The 22,470-nt window shown below is 28.7% G+C and overlaps 1 protein-coding gene across 3 annotated transcripts in view; it reads right to left on the bottom strand.

The window, feature by feature from the left end:
* LOC132757208 (RYamide receptor-like) overlaps positions 1–22,470 on the bottom strand; it is a 79,716-nt gene that overhangs the window by 21,589 nt on the left and 35,657 nt on the right. For 2 of the 3 annotated variants that reach the window (XM_060748416.1, XM_060748417.1), the window contains exon 2: positions 14,182–14,256. The gene's annotated coding sequence lies outside the window, so the exon portion shown is untranslated. Of the gene's footprint in view, positions 1–14,181; positions 14,257–21,332; positions 21,549–22,470 lie in introns of those variants that run through there. The other variant, XM_060748418.1, reaches the window with a different exon arrangement.

The following is a 22,470-nucleotide window of genomic DNA, read 5'->3' as shown; positions in this document are numbered from 1 at the left end:
AAAAAAGTGATCCCTCTGAAGCATTAAAATCAGCAAAATTAATACATGTACATAAGCCAGTCCGCATAGCTCAAACGGTTAGAGCGCGAGACTTGTAATCTCGATATTACGGATTCCCGGGCCGGACATTAAATATTACTTATCAGTCTTTCGAATGAGACTTTAAATCGAGGTCCCGTGTATAGTTGCTTAAACATTTGGTAAGCTAAAGAACCAGTATAAGCTTCTGGAAATGGGGCGTCTTTCTGTATCTGTACATAAAAATTTACCGGTTCAGATGTTGAAATGTCAATTTTGCTTAAGCTGGTACTATGGGGCGTGGAGAGTAGCTTGCAGTTACCAATACCAGCCATGAAGAACCTACAATATATCAATGTTGCCATTTTGCGCGTTCATTAGGAGTTCTTTTTCTTTTTTTTAGCCAATTTGCTGATGTAAAATGTTGGATCACTGTAAATCTACATCTAGTTATTAATTTGATTAAGTTTATAAATGTTTACACATACATAGTTTTTGAACCTTATTATATTTTGTAACCATATAGATAAAAAATATGAAAACAAAGATCAACAAGGGATAGCGACATTCAATGGATACAATGGTTCCTGTCGATTCTGCCTGCAACCTGTTTATTATTTAGTAACATTCTATTAGCTTTAGGAATTGTTGACACGTACGTCAATGGACAGGCAAATTCTCTTGTCGATTTTATAAGTTTCCCAATTTTAATTTTAATTGATAAGATATGTAAAAAGAAAAGGAGCTCATTTGGGCTCTTTTATTACGTTTTTTTATTGTTTAATTTTTGACGACCAATTTTTAAAATACTTTGTAACTCGCTGTTTATTTTCTAAATGATGAAATGATTGAAATTACCTGTTGGTTTAACAAATAAATTCTTACTCGATTTGTTAAACTTACATTACAACATCGACAGAAACAGCTTTTCATGACTGCTTTTAGATTGTTCTTATTAAATCTAAACGCAATTAACCTAAATAAATTAATATGAGTGTCAATAAACCTTTTGGTCCCTTGACACAAATAAAGGCAATATCTTTTCTAGATTGCCTATTTGTAATCTCAATCATCACTTCGATAAAATATTCAGCCGCTGTTATATTTTAATCATTAACTATCTAATTCATTAGAGAAATCAACAATCAATTTTGTTAAAGGAGAAAGTTGCGACTTTCTATATGATTATTTTACGTAAAAAACTATAAGCTTGCTATTGCAATGTACTGGGGTTCATGAATTTATTGACATTTTTAAAAAATAATTTTAGCAATCTAATTCATTAGGGCAATATACATAACTTACTGTGTTACTCTTGGGCTTTTACATAAAGCATTATATATGAAATAAAAACCAAGATGTTGGGTTCACTTCTAAGTTCTCTTCTTTATTTACATATCTGTCACAAGCAATTACAAATGATGGTTGACAGCTACTTGCAGTTACAACAAGTGACCAAGATATATTTCCTTATAACAATAAGACAAACTTTAAAAAGTTTACCAAGACACAATCTCAACTACAGGTTACACAGAAAAACGTAGGCGGCACTGAAAACCCTGCGAATCAGCACGTGATACAAAGAATTACTATCAACCAATCAAAACAGAGTATGCCAACAATAAAGTTCAAAGTGCATGGCAATGACTAAAACTCTTACAAAATACATTGAAAACACAATCAGGATGGTCTGGTCACAACTGTATATTGTTTGCACGTTGAAAGCTAACTCATCAAAGTATAAATAATTTGGTGGGTTGAAATATAAAGGAAATATCAAGTGTTTTTTTCCATTTTTTAGTAGATGAAACTAAACAGACCAAGTCATTCAAAACTGAGAACATCCATTACTATCAGAAAAAGTGACATATTATACGTATATTAGAGCATTTGTTGTAAAACGTTTAAGGGAATATCATCCGCAAAAGAAGTAGAATCACAAAATATCAATTTGTTAAGTACGTCTCATATTTTTTTAACCATATCATACCAACATATTTAACATTTAGTTGTCTTTATTTTAATATTTTCCCAAATAATAAACACAATCTAAACGTTCTTAAACCTGCATCAGGGATCCCTAACTTCACTTTATAGTTTCAAATAAATTAATAAATGTTTTAGGCAATGTAGTAACATTTCTTTTCTTTTAAAGCATCATCGTCCAATGTATGTGCAATAAAGATGGCATTTAACATTTTGATTTTTCATTTCGTTAAAAGCCCAGAAACATAATGTTTGTTTACGAAGAATATGAATAAAAGTGAATCTTGACATTAAGTTCCTTGGTCATACAAACGCTTAACAATGATGGAAATTCAATACACCTTTTACTGAGAGATACCACGTAATGAGGTCAGTATATTCTTTATTTTTGTTCCAGTGTAAGAGTAAAAAACATAACATGAGCTAGATATTTGTGATCTGCAACGGAAAGTACGAAATTATAAACGTTTCTTTCAGATCTCATTTTACAATAATTATTTTATTTGTTTTTCTGAACAGACATAAAGTGAACTGGCTTTTAAATGGAAGATCTTCAATAAAATAAATGATTATGTTGATAACATACAGAAACATATGTGAAAACCAATCAGGAAGGAATTATACATAGATGTTGTTGACAAGTATTAGATACAAGATCAGGTTTGACATGTCAATACATAGCAGAAAATAAACTGTTCTAAAGCTAAATATTATTCCTCGTATATATATGTTAATACTAAATCACTACATGAACAGGCACAATCAAACCAAGCCTGCAACATTGTTCAACTTGCCGTTTTGAACCTACTTTAGGAATTCTCATTTTCTCTTTTTTTAGAACTCTAGCAACATGTTGTTATACAGAAATATTGCATAAGAATATCCAAATGGTACGTTCTATTGCTTTGTATTATTGTTTGAAATACTTATGTTGTACATCAATCCATTCTTATATTCAAACAATTACATTTGTTGAATAAGAATGTTTTTTTTTAATCTTGTTCTTAAACACATTTTTACAGTTACTTAGACTATTTTTTGTTCCATATTATTGGTGTAAACACCTGTGTGGAAATTGAGCGGATTCCGAAGCAATATTAAAGTAAAAGATGATTGGTATTATATTTAAATGAGCCTAAGGCAGTAATATGCTTTCTATCATAATACATCAATTTTTATGCTATATTCATGCATCCTGAAAACACTTGAGAAAGTAGATACGTCTAAAATGAAGTTTCAATATATCCGTTCATATTTTACTTGTTCATGAAATTCACTGGATACTACCATTTTCCCTATATGAATAAATGAACAAATACTTCCCCAGAGTAGTAAAATGCTGCCATCAAGCTGTAAAACAAGTTATACCCAACCTTCCAATGTTCCATTGTCAAATTAAACAACAGATGCATTCGTGTTAACCATGATTAAACAAATAGAATCTCGTTATCATAAACTATTAAAAGTGCTGTCGCAGTAAAAAAGAGGAATGCCAGTATTGAGAATATCATATTCCTTTGATATTGGTGAGCTTTATATTTATCCGTTAACCATTCCGATAATAACAGGTGTTGTTGGGAAGAATTGTCCAAATAAGGATATCCTAATCATCATTTTCATCAGTGAAGAAGAAATGGAATTTCCAATTATGTGTAGCACTGTACACTGTCATATTCCTAAAAGCTAATTTACACCGCTTGAGCACTCTCCACTCTCGATTGTTAGGTCTTAGGAAAGAGAAAGCGAACTATAATGAATTTGCTAAGCTGTACAAATGTTTCATATTTAACTTAAGGATTTGGTTTATAAAAATATAAACTCGTTAGCTATAATGTGTGATTAACTCGTAAATTATGTATTATCAGAACAATTTTCCTCTCGACATATTATAGTACAATGTTAAAAACTAAATGGGTAGAAAATAATTGAATATCATATGGAAATTAGATCGATGTTTTTGTATCTGATTTACACATAATATGTTCTTATTTATTTTATATTGAATTTGCAGAAACGCTTTTATCGTTATAAATACATTAACATATTATACTTAAGAACACTCATTTATCTTACCATAGCGTATCTTAATAAAATACAGAAACACAAGTACAGCAAATATAACTTTTTCAAAAGGTAAAATAAAGTTAACTTATCAATTTCATCGACTTATTATCTATAATCAGTAATCATAAACATACGCTATTCAAGATACAAAAGTCATGGACAAAAAATGAATAATTCCCCGAGAGAAACAAAATTAGGAGTTGCAATTATTTGACACAGTTCTGTTAATGAAATTCAATGACATTCTTGGCTCCCCCTAACATCAGCATAACTTTTAAAGGATTTTAAAGGATATATGTAATGATTAGAGCAGTATTGTAGCACTTAAATGAGGCATTGGACAACGTTTAACAGCTGTTCCATACATCAAAAGAACTGTTTAGGGAAATGCTAAAGTTTCAAAAGTATGGAATGTACCGAGAACAACCGAATACACGAAGAAGACTTTACTGACATATGATATATGTATATGAAATTTGTTTCCGGCACAAACCTTTGGAATAATCTACTGTATTACACTGTGTTCATGACAAAGAACAACTACATGAACATCTTTGTAAAAGGTTTACAGTGAGCTGCTCATATCTCAAACTCATGTTCATGTTATCTTTGTCATGATGTAATACAGTTTATTCCAAAGGTTTGTGCCGGAAAAAAATTTCATATACATATATCATATGTTAGTAAAGTCTTCTTCGTGTATTCGGTTGTTCTCGGTACACCGAATACACGAAGAAGACTTTACTAACATATGATATATGTATATGAAATTTTTTTCCGGCACAAACCTTTGGAATAATCTACTGTATTACACTGTGTTCATGACAAAGAACAACTACATGAACATCTTTGTAAAAGGTTTACAGTGAGCTGCTCATATCTCAAACATCATCATGTTATCAATATTTCATGCAGTTAAACTTTGTATAAAAATGAAACTGCACATTATATTTTTATATAAAAGGTTTTAGAAGCGTCACATTGCCTCTTATGAAACTATTAAACGGAAAACTTTAAAATCATAAAAGAAAAATTCAATATTGTATTCATTGTTTAACACAGTCATGCATTTATTTTGTAAAATAGGAATATGAAAAGTAACAAAGTAGGTCGACAATTTGAATGTTGCAGCTAAATTTGCTTTGAACGTTATAGAAAAATATATAAGATATATATTAATTATAAAACGTGTACAAAATGCACATGGTCACAGATACATACATTCAAATAAAATTAAACATCAAGTTATCATCAATGTTTAAATTATTAAGTAGCAAAGTGTCATACAATGATACAAATACATCTTTGGATTTACAAAAAAAATAATTGAGAATGAAAGGAAATAAAATAATATTACTTTTTAAAAATTATATCTAAAGATTCGGTTGATTTAATTCCCTGCGTTTAAATGCTTGTGATATACAGTTTATCAAAATGTAACAAGACATATTCTTAACTCAATAAATCAATTAATTTGTAAATGCTCGTTTTTTTTACATAATATTTTGGTATGAATTTGTTACTCAGGTCGGGATACTTTTTGCATGTGATTACAAAAAGAAATTTATCTTCTAAGTCATTACCACAGTAATAACATAATCTTTAATTTCTTGGTTTCCGATTAATAAATAAATTATGCAACGACTCGCGCAATCAAGTTATGCTTTTACGTATTCTAAACGAATTTATTTTAATAAAGTAACCATATGAATATGAACAAAGCTATGTTATAAATGTATGTTCAATGATCCAATATTTCATTTTTCTTAATATCTCCAAAATAAATGACATATTGAAGATTTTCAAAATGAGTTCAAATGGTTGAAAACATTTATTATTTAAATAAATTATATATTTTATTATATTTTTGATGGTTTAACTGCGATTGAATATGACAGAAGAACAAAACAGAGAACGAATAAAAACTTTTTTTTCAGATTCGTAAATGAAATAACATTGTAATATAAGATATGTCATGAATAATACAAAATTATAATTCAGTGATTAATTAATAATTGTACATTACTATGAACTTCATAGTCAAACTGTTTTGTTAGAATCACTACGCAAACAAAGAAATACCAAAACACATGCACAAACTATTGGATAAACACATATTTTTACAACTACTATTTGATGATTGTGCTTTCATGTTGTGAATTATAATAACACCGTTATGAAACTGCATAATAATTGTGATATAAAATAAATCATACAATGATTGATTTTTCTCTTAGTAATAAATATATTTATTTGGATGTTGTCAAGAAACACGCTGTGTCATAAAGGTTATAATGATGAGTACTTACTTTCAGATAGTAAAATAAATGTTTGAACAATAGTCCATAGAGTATTATCTTTCTTCTTCCTATTTAGTGTAAAAGGTATTTAATTTAAAAAAATAATTTCGATCAAAGATTTAAATTAGAAAAGGTAAAATACAGCAAGATTGACATAACATTTAGTGACACTAAGATATCCTCAGGACGTTGATATACAAAACATTGTACTAAATACTAACCAGTATGACAATTATTCATGATATCCGTAACTTTTACCCATTCTGGAAATTTTCATCTGACATAGGAATGCTTAATAAGACGCGTGTAGTACATAGATGTCCTTTTAGTGAATTGAATTTATTAACAATATTAAAAAGACGTTATAATAAAACTGCGTGCCTAGAAAGACGTCATTTTGCCGTTATGAATGCAGTTGTAAATTCATAAACTATAATGAGAAAATATTTACGGATGAAATGACATTCACTTCTATGGATTTTACTATTCAGGTTAACCATTGAAAATATGATACTAGAATAAGATACAATTTGCAAGAAAAAAATATCTGACATGTGTTTGCGGTTTGCGGCAAGCCTCGTTACAGCTCACAGGGGGATATCCGCAGGACGGATAAGGACATATGGTTCTATGTAAAATGAAGTGGCTTCTCGGGCAAGGCAATGTTTTACATAAACAACTCAGCTCCTTTTTGGTTAGGAAGAAATGTTGACATATTTTCTATAAGACTTTGTAATACTGCCGTGTTGGGCTTTCTTGAGGTGTTCTGCTTTTTCTCTATTCTATGTAAAACCAAGTGATCCTAGAACAGGTCATTTTAAGAAGCTATGTTTTTATTTGAATAAACTTTTGGTCGTGTGGGGGTTACGTTCATTGACCGCCGCCTTTCCTTGTTGATCTTGTTTGTCATATTGTAATGGTCTATTAGACAATAACACATACGAAATATCTAAGCGTCAGATGTTCGGAATTTGGAGCAGTCAGAGGAGAAAAGTTTACAGCCTTTTCTGTGGAAAAATCTGGAAACAATTCACTGAATTTAAAAACGGGGCAACTTTTTACAGCTGCCACACAACACTTAACACCTGCTGTTGTGAAGTTTAAAAATCTGGTAACAAAATGATCCCTCGGAAGCATAGTATGTATAACATCAAGTGACTTCGGGGATGAGGCTCTAAAATTTTCATTTTGAGATATTCACTATATCATGCTTTATATAATGCAATATTAAGCTCTAGGGTTTGTAGCTATAGGGAAAGTGTATAAAATGTTTTAAGGGTCTCCTATATTACTATGTAAAATAACAATACTAGATTTTCTTCATTTTCATTCAATGTAAATTTATGTCTTGTTGATTAAAATAAAATTAGAAATGTATAGATTACACATATATTGTTTTTGAATTTTTGAACTTACGTTGAGATTACGTCGGCATGATCGTGCATGAACAAACCAATTTGCTCGTCGATTCTGTTTGTTTCGATAAAGTGTGTAAAAAGAAAAAGGAACTATTGGAAGTGTTTTCATTTCCTTTTTTTCAACATTTGACAACCAATTATAATTATAAAACTACTGTCTGTCAGCTTACCTCTTTATAGCAAGACACTGACAAAAAAGATAAAACTTGTATCGGTTTTACAAAAAGCTAAGTTCCTTACATGGTATGTAAAATTTACATTTAAACATTGACAGAAACAGGTAACTATTTAGAGTATAAGTAATTCATATCTTAACACATTTGACCTAATAATAATTAGTGCGAGTATAAGTGTCAGTAATCCAAATTTATTTGGTACTTCACACAATTAAAGGCAGTATACGTTCTAGAATACCTTGTTTGCAATATCAATCAATAACTTCGAAAACAGAGCCGATTAGAAAAAAATACGATCTAATTCTTTAAAGAAATGAACATTGAATTTCATTAAATAACTTCAGAATTGCAAATTTCTATATGAAAATTTCATGTTGAAAGCTATCAGCTTGCTTCTTTACTTCGCTGAAGTTCATGATGATATATTTGTTTGATTACTTTAACAGTCTAAATTATTTGAGCATTAGACACTTCATAAATAATTACGAAGTTGCTAAATCTTCATTTCACGTTTTAAGCTAACTCGACTACGACTTATTTGATCGGTTTAAATATTTATGGAACTCAATATGCCAATAACATTTAAATGAGATTTTTAATTTTAAGTTCAAACTATCACGCTATCATCGAGAAAACCGAAGTTCTGATTTTTAATACGTAATCGGACATTGAAGGGACAGGAAACCATAAACTTTACCTAGACATAACATACGAAAAATCATAGTATTTGTTGAATACTGTTTAATTAAACATCGTAAGCTAAAGATCAGCATTGGAATTACGAACTGTTTATTTCGAATTACTTGTTCCTTTATTCTTCTTCATCAGAAACAATTACTTTTTATTTGTATGATAATTTATTTCATTTTTTATAAATAAAAATCACAGTCTAAAATAGTATTTGTTGAATATTGTTTAAAGGGTTCTAAAAGCCTAAAAACATAACATTAGAATTTCTTACATAAATGAGCTGGGGCACTTTAAACAGAAATATATGCAAATATATTAAAGAAATATACTTGAAATAAATTGAAAATCGTATTTGTATGCTTTTCATAGCCCGATTTGAGTGAAAAGCGATTAAACGCTTTTCATTTTGGGTCATTTTTTTTACAATTTGAAAAATTATCCTGGAAAACGAAGTGCGCGAATGATCTGAAATTTTGCACAAAGATTAGTGGTCGAAGCCTACATCAAATGGTATATTTATCTTGATAAAATATTTTCAGTCCCATCGTGTCAAGAAACCTCAGTAAGCTAAAGATCAACATTGGAATTACGAACTGTTTATTTCCAATTACTTCTTCCTTTATTTTGATATCAGAAGTAATGAATTACTTTTATCTGTATAATAATATCTTTCATTTTTTTAAATAGAAACCACAGTCTAAAATTAACTAAATTTGAATCGTGTCCCCAAACAGCTCTTTATAGCTACAAAAATATAAGTGTTTTAAGCTATGTCATTAATTTCTTTTCATTTTAAAGTATCGTTTTCCAATGTCTTTACAATAATAATGTTATTTTCCATTTCCATTTTCATTTCGTTAAAAGCCTCGAATAATAATGTTGATTAACAAAGAATGAAAAATAAAGTGTGTCCTGACATTTAAGAGATGAAGCAGTTGTAAGGGAAAGCTATTATCCTGGTCCTGTATGAATAAATAAATGAATAAATACTTCCTTAGAATAGCTAAATGCTGTCGTTATATATTTCAAATTAATTGCTTCTAGTCAATTTATTATCAATCATCGTAATGAGAGAAGTATAATAGAAATAAATTTGTAGAACTGTTCCTAAGAATCAAAGTATTTTTAAGCTCACAATTAACATCAGATACATCCGTTAAATAATGATTAAAATAATAAGAAGTTATACATACTCATTAAACATTCCAAGAGAAGAAATAGTCTTTGAATAAAGGGAATTCCTAATTATGTATACTGTCATTTCCAAGAAGCTGATTTACATTACTTCAGCACTTTCGATTGTAAGTTCTAGAGAAATGACAAGTGACTTTATTGAATTTGCTAAGCTGTCCAAATATTCCATATTTATCTTTAGGATTTGGTTTATAAAAATATACACTCGGTAGATAACGTATTATCATCCAATGCATGCAGAACAAGTTTTCTCTCGAAATACGAGTATTAAGTCTTATGTTTTAAACTAAATGGGCAGACAATAAGAGAATATGATTATGGAAATAGAAATTTGAACGATGTAGTACCTGATTTACACATTAATTTTTTTTTATTTTGTGTTATCGTTATCAGTTCATTTATATGAACCTTCCATAATGTATCTAAATAAAATTACAGAAGCTCGAGCTCACATGATGGTTTTTCAAAAGGTAAAAGAGTTTTAAATTACCAATTTCTTTGACATATTGTCTAGATCAAGTAACTTTAAACGCAAACGATTCAAGATACAAAATTCAGTGTCAGGAACGAGATGATTCCTCGACAGCGACGAAATTAAAAATGAATAGAATGAATGAATAGCCATTTATTGACTCAGTTTTATCGATTGTGTTCATGAAACACATAATTTAGTATAGTATTACATCGGAAGCCCCGCTCTCGCTCTCTCTCTCTCTCTCTCTCTCTCTCTCTCTCTCGCCCCTCCAGCATAAGCATTTATATCCATTAAACTGATTGGTACGGAGGTGATCTATACATCAAAATACCTGGGTTTTTTTTGGGAATGCCAAAGTTTCAGAAATATGACAAATGGAAAATTTAAATATAGAAATATCCACACAAAGTCGTGCATTTACACTTATTTTTTTATTAATTACAACTGAATAAATGAAGAAGACTTATATAATAATAAGCATGTAAAATTTTGTTCCCGGCACATACCCTTGGAGATATTTTCTATATAACTCTTTGTTAGTGACAAAGATCAATTACTTGTCTTAATAAGATAGCACACAGTGAACTGTTCATAGCTCCAAAATCACGTGCTATACTTTAATTGATACTTCATGTTATCAACATTTCAAGTAGTTAAACCTCCGTATAAAATAAAAATGCAAAAAAAGTTTTATACGAAAAGTTAATAGAAACATCATTTTACCTCAAAATGAGTCTTATGAAACTATTAAACGGCAAAATTTAAAATCATAAAATACAAAAATATTACAAAAGAGATTTTATTTTATGTTTTAACACATGTATTTATTTTGGAAATAGGAATATTAAAAGTAACAAAGCAGGTCGACAACTAGAATGTTACAGATAGAGTTTTCAACGATACCACGATAATTTCAAATGTGTTCAAAAGCTTTTGAACAGTAACGTTGTATATTTAATTATATTATGACTGCGATTGAATATATGACGTTATAACATTGAAAATAAAGAAGAAATAATTATTTCTGCAGGTTTAAGAACATAAAACCATTCTCATGTAATAATATAATATGTCAAACAATGATTAAGTGATTAATTCATAATAATTAATTATGCGTTACTTTGAATGAAAACTGACTCTTTTTCATAAGTAAGAATTTCTCATAATACAAATACAAAACAAGCACACAATATTTAGCAGGCAGTTATTTTTACGATTATCACTAATTTTGAGGATTTTGTAATCACATGTTGTAAAATAACATGTGCTATAAAATAAATTACTATTAACGTTTTTTTCTGTCTTATTTGTTTTGCATTTTGTTAATAAGCAGTTTCTGCAAGGTTATGACTCCATATGTTTACTGATAAAATAAATTATTTCACAGTTATTTTCTTTTGCACACGCAATGAAAAAGGCGTTTCGTTTTAAATTTTCATTTCGATTAAAACCTTTAATTAAAAACGTTGTTGATTAACACAGATCAAAGCACGGTAATTCAAATCACATTACATTAAGTGCATATCAGTAATCGAAAAAATATCAATTAATTACTGCCTTGCGACGACAAGCAGAAAAATGTACAAATATTTTTTTCAAATATAAGGAGCATGGTGATTTTTAATACCTTTGCTTTTGTTATTGTTGTTGGTTTTAGTGATAGTTACACATTGTTTCGATAGAAACAAAAGGATCACATCCATTAGAAAAAATGACACAATACTTACTTTAGCTGTAAGATGACTTAGATAGATTTTTAAAAGGATTGTTTATAATAATAATGATTGATCAATAATTTATAACGACTTATATTAAGAGTAAAATATGAAAGAAAAGAACACTTTTTTCGACAAATGCTTATACTAATTTAAAAGCAAATGTCAGTGATGAAATGTCATTGTGCATTATCTACTTGAAAACTAAAACAGAAATGACATATAATGGCATTAATCCTTCAACGATTTATTCATCAACTGTTTGTTCCAAATGAAGAGTGTAGTACATAAAGCCTGTGTCTGACCTAGTATCGATAGAATATCCATTAACAGTGAGGTGATTAATTAAAAGATTCTACCATAGAACAGCTTAACACTGTCATTTATTATCCCCCAACAATTGATACTCGATATTTCTTTCGTATAAAATAATCCTATAATAATCACATTGAGAGGCAGCAAACGGTTAAGCTTTATGAACAACTTTTGAATGCCAAAATGACCACTCATTATAAATAAAACTCTACAGTCTTTACTCTGGATGGCTTTCAGGTTAATCATTATTCGACATAATCTCATTATCATGCACTCCATATTGAAAAGGATTGTAAATAATGTATCACGAATCAGGTCAATATATTTATCATGTGCAAGTAGACACTATGCTTATTAATGATATATATTATCAAAATAAATCTTTCCGTTTATTGTAACAATTACAATTACATACGACTGGATTAACCAGACATTTCTTATTACTTACTTCCATGACCTAAACAGCCGATTTATTGTCTTAATTTGATTTATTTTAGTAAAAGTTTACTTGGCAATGCTATCTATCAACATATAAGCTCCAGACATTCAGGTTTTAAAGATGTTTAAATATTTTCTATAAGACTCTGTGTTTACAAGAATGATCCTGCAACAGTATTTTATTCATATAATATTTATAATATGAACACAATTTGTAGAGTCGATTAAAAATACTACATACACACAATATATAGCCAGTTTGACCAGTTGAAGAAGGAGAATTTAAACCCCTTTCTTTTTAACTCTATGGAAAATCAAGTGACATTTGGGCCGGTGCCATTTCTGACTATTAGGTTATGATTTGAAAAAAAACAACTTTATACATGCTTCACACAATATATCAATATATCTTAGCTCTTATAATTGTAATAACATACCCAACGCTTAAAACCTGATATTTACTTATTGTTACTGCTTGATATATAAATGTTCACATGTCAATCGAGTAAAGGCTTTATCTCAGCAGTTTGTAATTTGTAACTTTTTAATTTGTAACGAGAAATGATGCTCAAATTCACACGTTGTTTTCTTAATTATCTTCAATAAATAAATATAATGATCATCGACATTTGTTTTTTGCTTAATTTAAGCGAGGAAGATGTGAAAATATGTTTCAGTCAAAAAAAAATTATATTTATAGTTTTATACATTTACTATTTAATTGATAGTCTAAACAAGTTTGTATCGAACAAGCACAGATTGTACGAAATTCACAATACGATTCTGTAATCACTTGTTGTAAATTACTCGTATACTAACATCAAAATGTCACTGCAAATATAATCGTGATATGAAATATATTTTTTTAATATGATTTACATGTTGTCAAGTCACACATAGTGTCTGCAAATAGTTTTTGTTCAAGTTTATAACTCTTTATGTGTTCTTAGACTTTCAGATGGTAAAATAAATGTTCGAATAATTGTCCTTAGTGTATTATTTTCTTTTGCCCATGCAATGAAAAGAAAGGCATTTCGTTTTAAATTTTCATTTCGATAAAAGCTTTAGATTAGAAACAGTGTAAATGTACACAAAATGTAGCAAGATTGGCATGACATTTAGTGACTCTAAGATATTCTCAAAACGGTAATACAAATCACATTTCATTAAGTGTTAACCACAAATGAAAAAATATCTAAAACACTTAATCATTGTCCAAAGTACACGATGTTGTGTTTTAATGAAGACTAGCATGTTTATTGTTTCATTTTGTTTATTAACCAACGAAGTATTTTGAGTTTTCTTTTGTAGTCAAATAATGTTATGAACAAAAGATACATGTACGAAATTAAAGACAAATCACTGACAGTTAAGTAAACGAATTACGCTTACCTGAAATTGAGCTCATAAAGTCCAGGACCTAACATCATGTTAGAAAGGCAGGAGCAAATAAACACAGTTACTGGACTGAAATAAAAACAATAAAATCTGGTAAGGTTAGGAATGAAGTTAAATAAAACTGAATGGTTTCAATCTTATTGGTCCGTGGAGAAATACTGGATTCATCTATAAGTGAAGGGCTATTCGTGAAATCAATCAATCAACTAGGTAAAAGCTACAGTTTGAAATCCAGAACACCAGTCAATGATTTTACTGTAAAGTACATACTTGTCAATAGAGTAAACATCAATACAGTGAAAACCCATTACTAAATATATATCCGTTACTAGGCAATTCCATATGAAGCCTACAAACATTAAATGGCATTTAAGGTTCGCAAAATCAAACATAGAGGACTAAACAACGCATTCCTGTGACAGACAATCATTATTGCTGAAACGAAATGACTACATTTGCCATTTAAAAAAATTCATAAAATGTTCTTTTGACGATGAATGAGACACTGGTGCAGAATTCAACAACTTCTGAAAAAGCATAATACATTTTGCACACAATCGCCTAAGTGTTATTAAAACGTCAAACACAGCTAAAGTATTTTGCTCTGATTTTAAATGCACATTATTAAGAACGGGTAGCTTTGAAATAATCTATGTAACCCAACTTAGAAAGCAAGTATGTTTTAACCTTTGGTATTGGAAATGTTAAACGATGTTTATTGCAATAATTGTATTAAAGAATTTCTAAAATACTTTAGTATTTAATATGTCTTAATGAAAGCAATACTATTTGCCAATGTTTCTAGACTCAAAGGACAGCATTTTTCCAATTATATCAAGTCACATTTCTGTACAAAACTATTTCTGTGTTCTTTTACAACTTTATCTTTTATTACAATTATTGTAATGAAAGTAAAATATAAGGCAAACTAAACCGATGCTCAACCAAACAACAACAATTACAACAAAGCAACAACTTGTCTTCAGTTTATTGTACTTTTTTACTTCCAATTACTCAGTATTGTCTTAAAACTGTTTATTTATATCTATTTTTTATCTCAAAACAAGTTCGAAACTTCAAAAAAGTGAATTTAATGTTATAATGTTTTACATGGTTTAGTACAGGTTTGATTTGAAGTGTATTATTCTCTTATGTACAAACAAAACACATGTTTATTTCAAACGATAGTTTTGTATTTTGATAATGGTAAGTCTTTCATTATTGCCAAAATGTGATGAATGAAGAATAACTGAGTAGTTATTTATTATTCCCTTGAAATAAGTACTATACAACTATCAATTGAAAAGGGAATATAATGCAATTTTTAATTAATCAAGACACAAGCGCTGAAAGACAAAACATTTTGCTTACGGGAATAACTTAATTGTAAACATGTTGCAAATTAAAAAGATTGCATGTATTGTGAGTATTAATATCATCTGTTAGCGTGATTCTTTTTCCAGAAAATATAATCAAAATCAAATTTAATTTTAAATAAAAGGCAAAATAAATCGATACATAACCAAACAAAAACAACAACTAAAAAAGCAACAACTTGTCTTCAGTTAATGGTACTTTTTTATTTACAATTACTCAGAATTGTCTGAAAATGTTTTTATCTCTTTTATGCCCTAAAACAAGTTCGATACTTTAAAAAAGTGAAATAAATGTTTACATGGTTAAGTACATTGTTGATAAAGTGAATTATTCTCTTATGTACAAAGAATACACATATTAACTTCATTTTACTTTTTTTAAATTTGATTAAATATATTGATTGTCATTCAAAAATGCCAAAATTTGATGAATGGGGAATAAAATTGAGTAGTCATTTATTGAAAGAAGTACTGTACAACTCTTATTTGAAAAGGGAATATAATGCACTTTTTAATTAATCAAAACACAAGCGCTGAAAGACAAAACATTTTGCTTACGGGATTTTCTCAATTGAAAACAGGTTGCAAATTAAAGAGATTGCATGTATTGTGAGTATTATTATCTTCTGTTAGCTTGATATATAGAGAATATTATTAAAAATCAAATTTAATTTTCAATATGAAGCATGATGGAACGTCATTTATGCATATTACTTTAAGCAATCATATACAGAAATTACCAATGAAAAATCCCTTGACGAAAAGTTGCAAACAATATCCTTAAACATAAGATGTTATGGACTGTCAATCGGTGTCACATGAACAAGTTCTTCCACGGAAGTCAGGTAAACCTCTTACGATGAATGTATTATATACGAAAAGAAAATTAATATGAAGCATCATTGAAAACAAAACATAATTTTACATAATTATCTACGGATTTTAATTGGTTTTAAGAGATCATTATTTTACATTTTGGCAAAATATGTCACACAACCATTTAAAACAACTTTAAAAACATGACTACATATCTAGCTCATAAGTAATATTTATTATCATCAGATATTTTTTAATACAACAGTGTCTAAAAACATAAGTACACGATATGTATCGTCTATAAAGCATTTCACCAATTTAGATATGGTTAACGGTTACAAAATCTAAATAAATATCAGTAAAGTGCTATGGAATGTAAACAACATTCATGACACACAAAATGTCACTAGGTCGTTAGGTCTTTGCAAACACCGAGAAACCTTTAATATTATATAGAATCACAGGACTGGATAATGGATTATAGCATATTACTAGACATTAGTATGACGCTATGACTCTTAAATGAGATCATTTGTAAGATAAGATATGGTAAATGTTGCTACTATAAATTAATCCAGTAAATATTTCTATATGTTTGATGAGATTTAGTCACAAAATGTCCAAAAAAACGTCATCTACATTGTTTCACTTCCATTGTATAGCTTGTGGTAAGCTAAATTTTTTTCCTGTAAATGTCATGGCTTGTTAAATATCTAAAAAAAACTTGCATAAACATGCAATATAACTAGTCAGTTTTTCTTTTTAACCATTCATTATATTGGCATGTATATTTGTTTTGTTGTTTTGAATGTTTGCGCATTTGAAGTTTGTAACAACCTGCTTAGAGGTCTATTTTAAAGATAAGATACACCATATCGTTGTAATCTGGTTGCAACATTTATTTGTCACCGATTCTATTTTGATAAAACTAACAATGATTGCATTAAATTTCTGTAAAACTATGTTTATCATATTAGGATTAAAAGGAACTTAACAATTTTAAATGTTATACATTTAGGCTTTTTGACTGCAGTGGAGTTCCTTTAATTTACGGTTATTTATCTTGATAAACATTTTACAACACATGTTTTGAAAACTTTTTTCTTAAGTTCATTCAAAACTTAACTTTTATTTTAAGCCTTTTTGTAGCATACATGAAAATCTTTATATATGTCTGTAGAAATATGCAAACGACTTTTTATTTAGATTTTGCTCATATGTCGGATGTTTACATATCTGATGAAAGGGATAGAGCTACAATTTGTATTCATAATATAATTTTCTGTATGACGAATTAGCGGCATATTATAACAGGTTATTCTTTTGTGCAGTAATAAGGAAGAAAACTATTACAGACAGGATCCAATAAAACGATGTCCGCACTTGAAGTTGGTAATTAGTGAGTATTTTAAATATGCAATATGTAATTGTGCAATTATCAATTGTAGTGAAATATCTGTTTCTGGTCGCGACAAAATGAGATACCTATTTAGTATTTCACACCTATAGTTGCTAAATCTTACATCTATTCTCCATCAATGACATTTGAATTAAGAAAATCGAAATGTATTCACCATGTGATATTTGCTTACAAAGGCAAACTAAAAGCTAAAAGCACAGTTGGTTTCTGATCATATGACATTTTCTGCTGCAAACTGTGATACCTTTGAATGCGTAGGAATACTATTTTTCTTGATATTTACATTGCAAAAAGATCATAATAGCACTTGAAAGACACAAATAAGCAATATATTTTCTCCTACTTCTTACATTTGGAAAGCCAAATGGATATTGGTTTGTGTCTTAACAAGGTTAACCTTTGCCTTATACATGAATAAATGAAAAGACAAGTTTAATTTTATACCAAACTAGTTTACCTTTTAAGATTGCAGATGCAAAGAGAAAGTAATAAATCAAATAAAATAAGTTTAATGATTTCGTTATAATTATACAAAGAAAAATAGTTAAATAATTAAAAAAGTAAATTCTGTTCCATAGTTTTATATTTTATTATGTCTTATATTAAAATAACGTTTTATATTTCTATAACAATATAAGACATTCATGTATAAATATCATGATTCAAATAAATGCACTTAAAATATTATTTCATGCAACTTACTTTGTTCGGGAATATTTTTTTGTTTGGTACTTACGTTTGTCTCTCTTTTAAATTTCCATTCTAGAGTTTATTAACAAAATATATATCCGTTGAAGTGTAAAATAAAAATGTTATGTAAATTTTATTTTATAATTTTTATATAATTTTAGTCGAAAGTAACACAATTTTTTTGAAGGAATTTCAACTTTCACTTAGATGTCCCACTACAATTTACCTCTGTATAGCTATATGATTTAATCGTTCATTAAGGCAATTAAAATTAATACATTCTTTGATCCAAAACTCGAGTAATTGTATAATAATATAACTTGTAAAATGTTTGAATTGATCACAATAAAACTATATGCCGATTCACGGCTACTTATATGATGATAATGAAACAATTGTACAGACAAATCATTTTATAAGGCAGAACTCAATCAAAATCACAGACAGTTCACTGCACTTTTGCGACAAACGTTGTTACTATTGCACATGACATGAGGATATTGCAGCCTGCAGAACAAATGAGATTGACAGGTTATGATATTGTTGTTTCCCACCAAGTCATATTATAGAGAGAGAGAATAGAACATTATTTTGTATAAGTGTTTTTATGAAGTTAAATTTAGTAAATTGATCAAAAAGCTATAAAAGCTTAATTACCTTTATCATCTATGTCATATTTTGCTTTTTTTACAATAAGTTCAGTTATAGTAAATTAGTATTTTGTATGGAAGTCAAAATACTACTTTGTTTACATTTAGCTACTTTTATGAAAAATAATTTTACATTTATCGTTACTTTCTTCATGTTACAATGATCTAACATTCTCAAAAAAAAAAAAATATTAAACAATATGAAATTCATGTTTGCCATTTCATGACCGTAGTGAAAATGCATATGTTTCTGAGGCCTAATGTGCCTTTAAAATTGTAATCTTGAAAACTGAAAATTGAAAAAGTTCCTGGCCCTCTTTATTTCATTTTTTTATTGACATCATTACTAAATGCATTCCAACATCCTCATCCCATAGTTAAAGCAGAATTCGACATTTACCAATGAATATATTGTTTATGTAGGAATTTTGATTGCATCCAAAGACCTGTTTAAACTTCAGTGATCATGGAACCTTTAATTTGACACTTACTTGCCTTTCCGTAAAAATGTGGCGTACGGATCCAAGTAAGATAATATGTGTAACGAGAGAAAAATGGGCGAAATATAGTAAAATGATTTTTTGAACAAAAACTGCCTACGCAGGTACACATAAACGAAGAAGATAACATGCATTAACGCATAGATTCTCGTTACCATGCAATGTTGTTGCACGTTTTTTATTATGTGTGACTCGCAATGTAAAAGCTTAAAGCAATGACAGCCCGGTTATAAAATTGTCAAATGACATCGCACGAGCACGTGACCTATGAAATACAGATACCGAAACACAGAGTTCCCGATTTAGACATATACCCCTTAACGACACAACAGAAGTAATGTTCCTTTTTTCACGCATAAACCTAAGAATAATTTAATCCCTTGCCTGGCATCTATTATTGAGCAAGGATCAAAATATATTATCTGTTACTTACGAACAGCTGTCAAAGAACTCTTTTTGAAAGCAGGCAATATATCGTAATATTAATTGAACAGTATTCAAACAAGAATAAAAAAAAATCAAGAAACAAGAAAAACATATTGAATTGATAGAATTAAAATTACCACAAAAACAAACATAACAATTATGTCGGTCTTCAAGCATCGGAAACATAAAATCTATTGGTTGAATGTACGGTGTGCCTTTTAAAAGTGACGTGACAGACAATGTGTTAGATAAGATGGAAACAGGTGACATAATATGTATAAATATGCACATGTTTGTAACGTTGCACAAACATTATAAAATTAGAAGTGATATGATATTTCGATTATTTTAAATCACAGCGCGGTGTTTCATATCTTCATGTATATTATTAATATTATAAAACCTGATCGTATCATGGACTTTAAGCGATTGACAGTTATTTGTTATGAATGATTTTAAAATACTTGTATAAAAAAATTAGTCTTCTGAGATTGCTTGATAAAAAGTAAAAAACTGCAAGTGAATTTCTTCTTAAATGATGAATAATGATACAGATTTACACATTTTATGACTATCATATCTATCTTGAAATAAGAAATAAATTTCTATTAGTATTATGATAAGAGATAAATACATAAAAAAGAAGTTACTTACGTTTTTTTACTAAATAACGATATATATAACTTCAGTTTATCTATTTATCTTTTCATGATAAAGAAAAGCAATGCTAGAAGTTATCGTTTATTCTGCCTGTAGACAACAATAATGACTGTTATAAAACTAATGATTTGATTGTACTTAAGGGCTTGATAAAACATGATTGCGCAATAACAATCTTTATTTCACAAAGCGTTCTGAATGACTGGTTTTATTAACAATTTAATGTCAATTAATTGATATCGCCAATTTTCATTTCAACTACACATACACATTTGTTGTGTGAGCTTTATTTGCAAGTATTAGAAAGGTAAAATGACATTATTTTTAAAACAATCATTGGCAAATGAAGATGATCTTACTGTTACATTCTTTTTAATGTACTTGTGAAGATTTAATTATAAATTTGTAATAAGCATACAACCTACGTTAATATATAAACCAGCTCGTCTTTTTGCTTAGACAGCTTGGAAAAGAATGATGTTTTGTCGTCAAAAATTTGTTGTTTTTAATTTTCTCGGCCTTAAGCATAAAATAATTGGATTTGTTATAAACATTTTCTAGTTTTTAAAACTTTTATATTAAATAAATACATAAATATTTTACGTACCTGTTGAATGTTTAATAGTCCCTTTAAAAGTTGATTGGTCAACATTTAATTCCTTTAGTATAATCATATGACAAATAATCTTTATTTTGCTGTAATGCTATAAAACGTAAAACAAGTAATTTCTTTCCATTAAGTTGTTTTTATTACTTTGAATAAATCCGACGTGTCCGCTGGGAAAAATAATATTTTATAAGAAATGAACGTTTCAAGTTTCCCTGATATATCACAATGCTTACATCAAGACTAATGATCATTGATATACCGAGAAGACAGGCTGAAAAAGTGCAAACATCATTTGTTGTACCAAAGTCTTCCAGTGACAATATAGTGTGTATTTTATGTAAGAGAAAACTCGGAGATAAATCACAAATGACATCTAAGTACCATGCTTGCCAATGGTAGTAAAATAAATAGTTTTAATATTGTATAAAATATATTAAGAAACGAAAATCGAATTACACATTGCTTTGCTGAAATATATATGAGATGCAGTATCTTTATTACCAGATACAAATGGCAAAAAAGGTACCACAGTTTTATGTTAAATTAAACAGACTAAACCACAATGTTGTTTTTATTAAATGATAATTTTGTCACATATAATATGTTGTTTTAATTAATAACACATAAGAGATAAGCCAACACAAATATTATTTAAAATAACTGATTATTTGTGTACATAATATGTTTAATAATGTAACCTTTGAACTATTCAATTTTCGTTGTCTTTAATAACAACTTAATATCGTGCTTGCAAGAATGTTTTGAGACGGTGTTAAATGTTCTACAGCTACTTGTCTGAAATTAAATTGCTGTTCATTTTTGCAAGTATTTAATGTTTTACGAGCAATTTTTTTTTTATCTACGCACTTTTTATTTGTTCACTCACCTAAACTATGAATGAAATATAACCGCGAACTTATAATGGTCAAAAAAATAATTAGTTGTTCGTATTTGTAAAATAGATAAATACAGAATCCCTAAAGAAAGCCCAATACGGCAAAATTGAAAATGTTGCAGGCTCGGTTTGATTGAGCCTGTTCATGGACGGTATTGGAAAGTGCAAGCTACCGTCCACACCCCCTAGCACCGGCTTAAGCAGAATTCAACATTTAAACATGAAAGAGTAAAATTTTGA

This window comes from Ruditapes philippinarum, unplaced genomic scaffold (assembly GCF_026571515.1).
Source record: "Ruditapes philippinarum isolate M1 unplaced genomic scaffold, ASM2657151v2 ctg1990_1_1_1_1, whole genome shotgun sequence".
NCBI lineage: Eukaryota > Metazoa > Mollusca > Bivalvia > Venerida > Veneridae > Ruditapes > Ruditapes philippinarum.
Note: the sequence above shows the minus strand (reverse complement) of the source record. Positions and strands in the feature narration are given on the sequence as shown.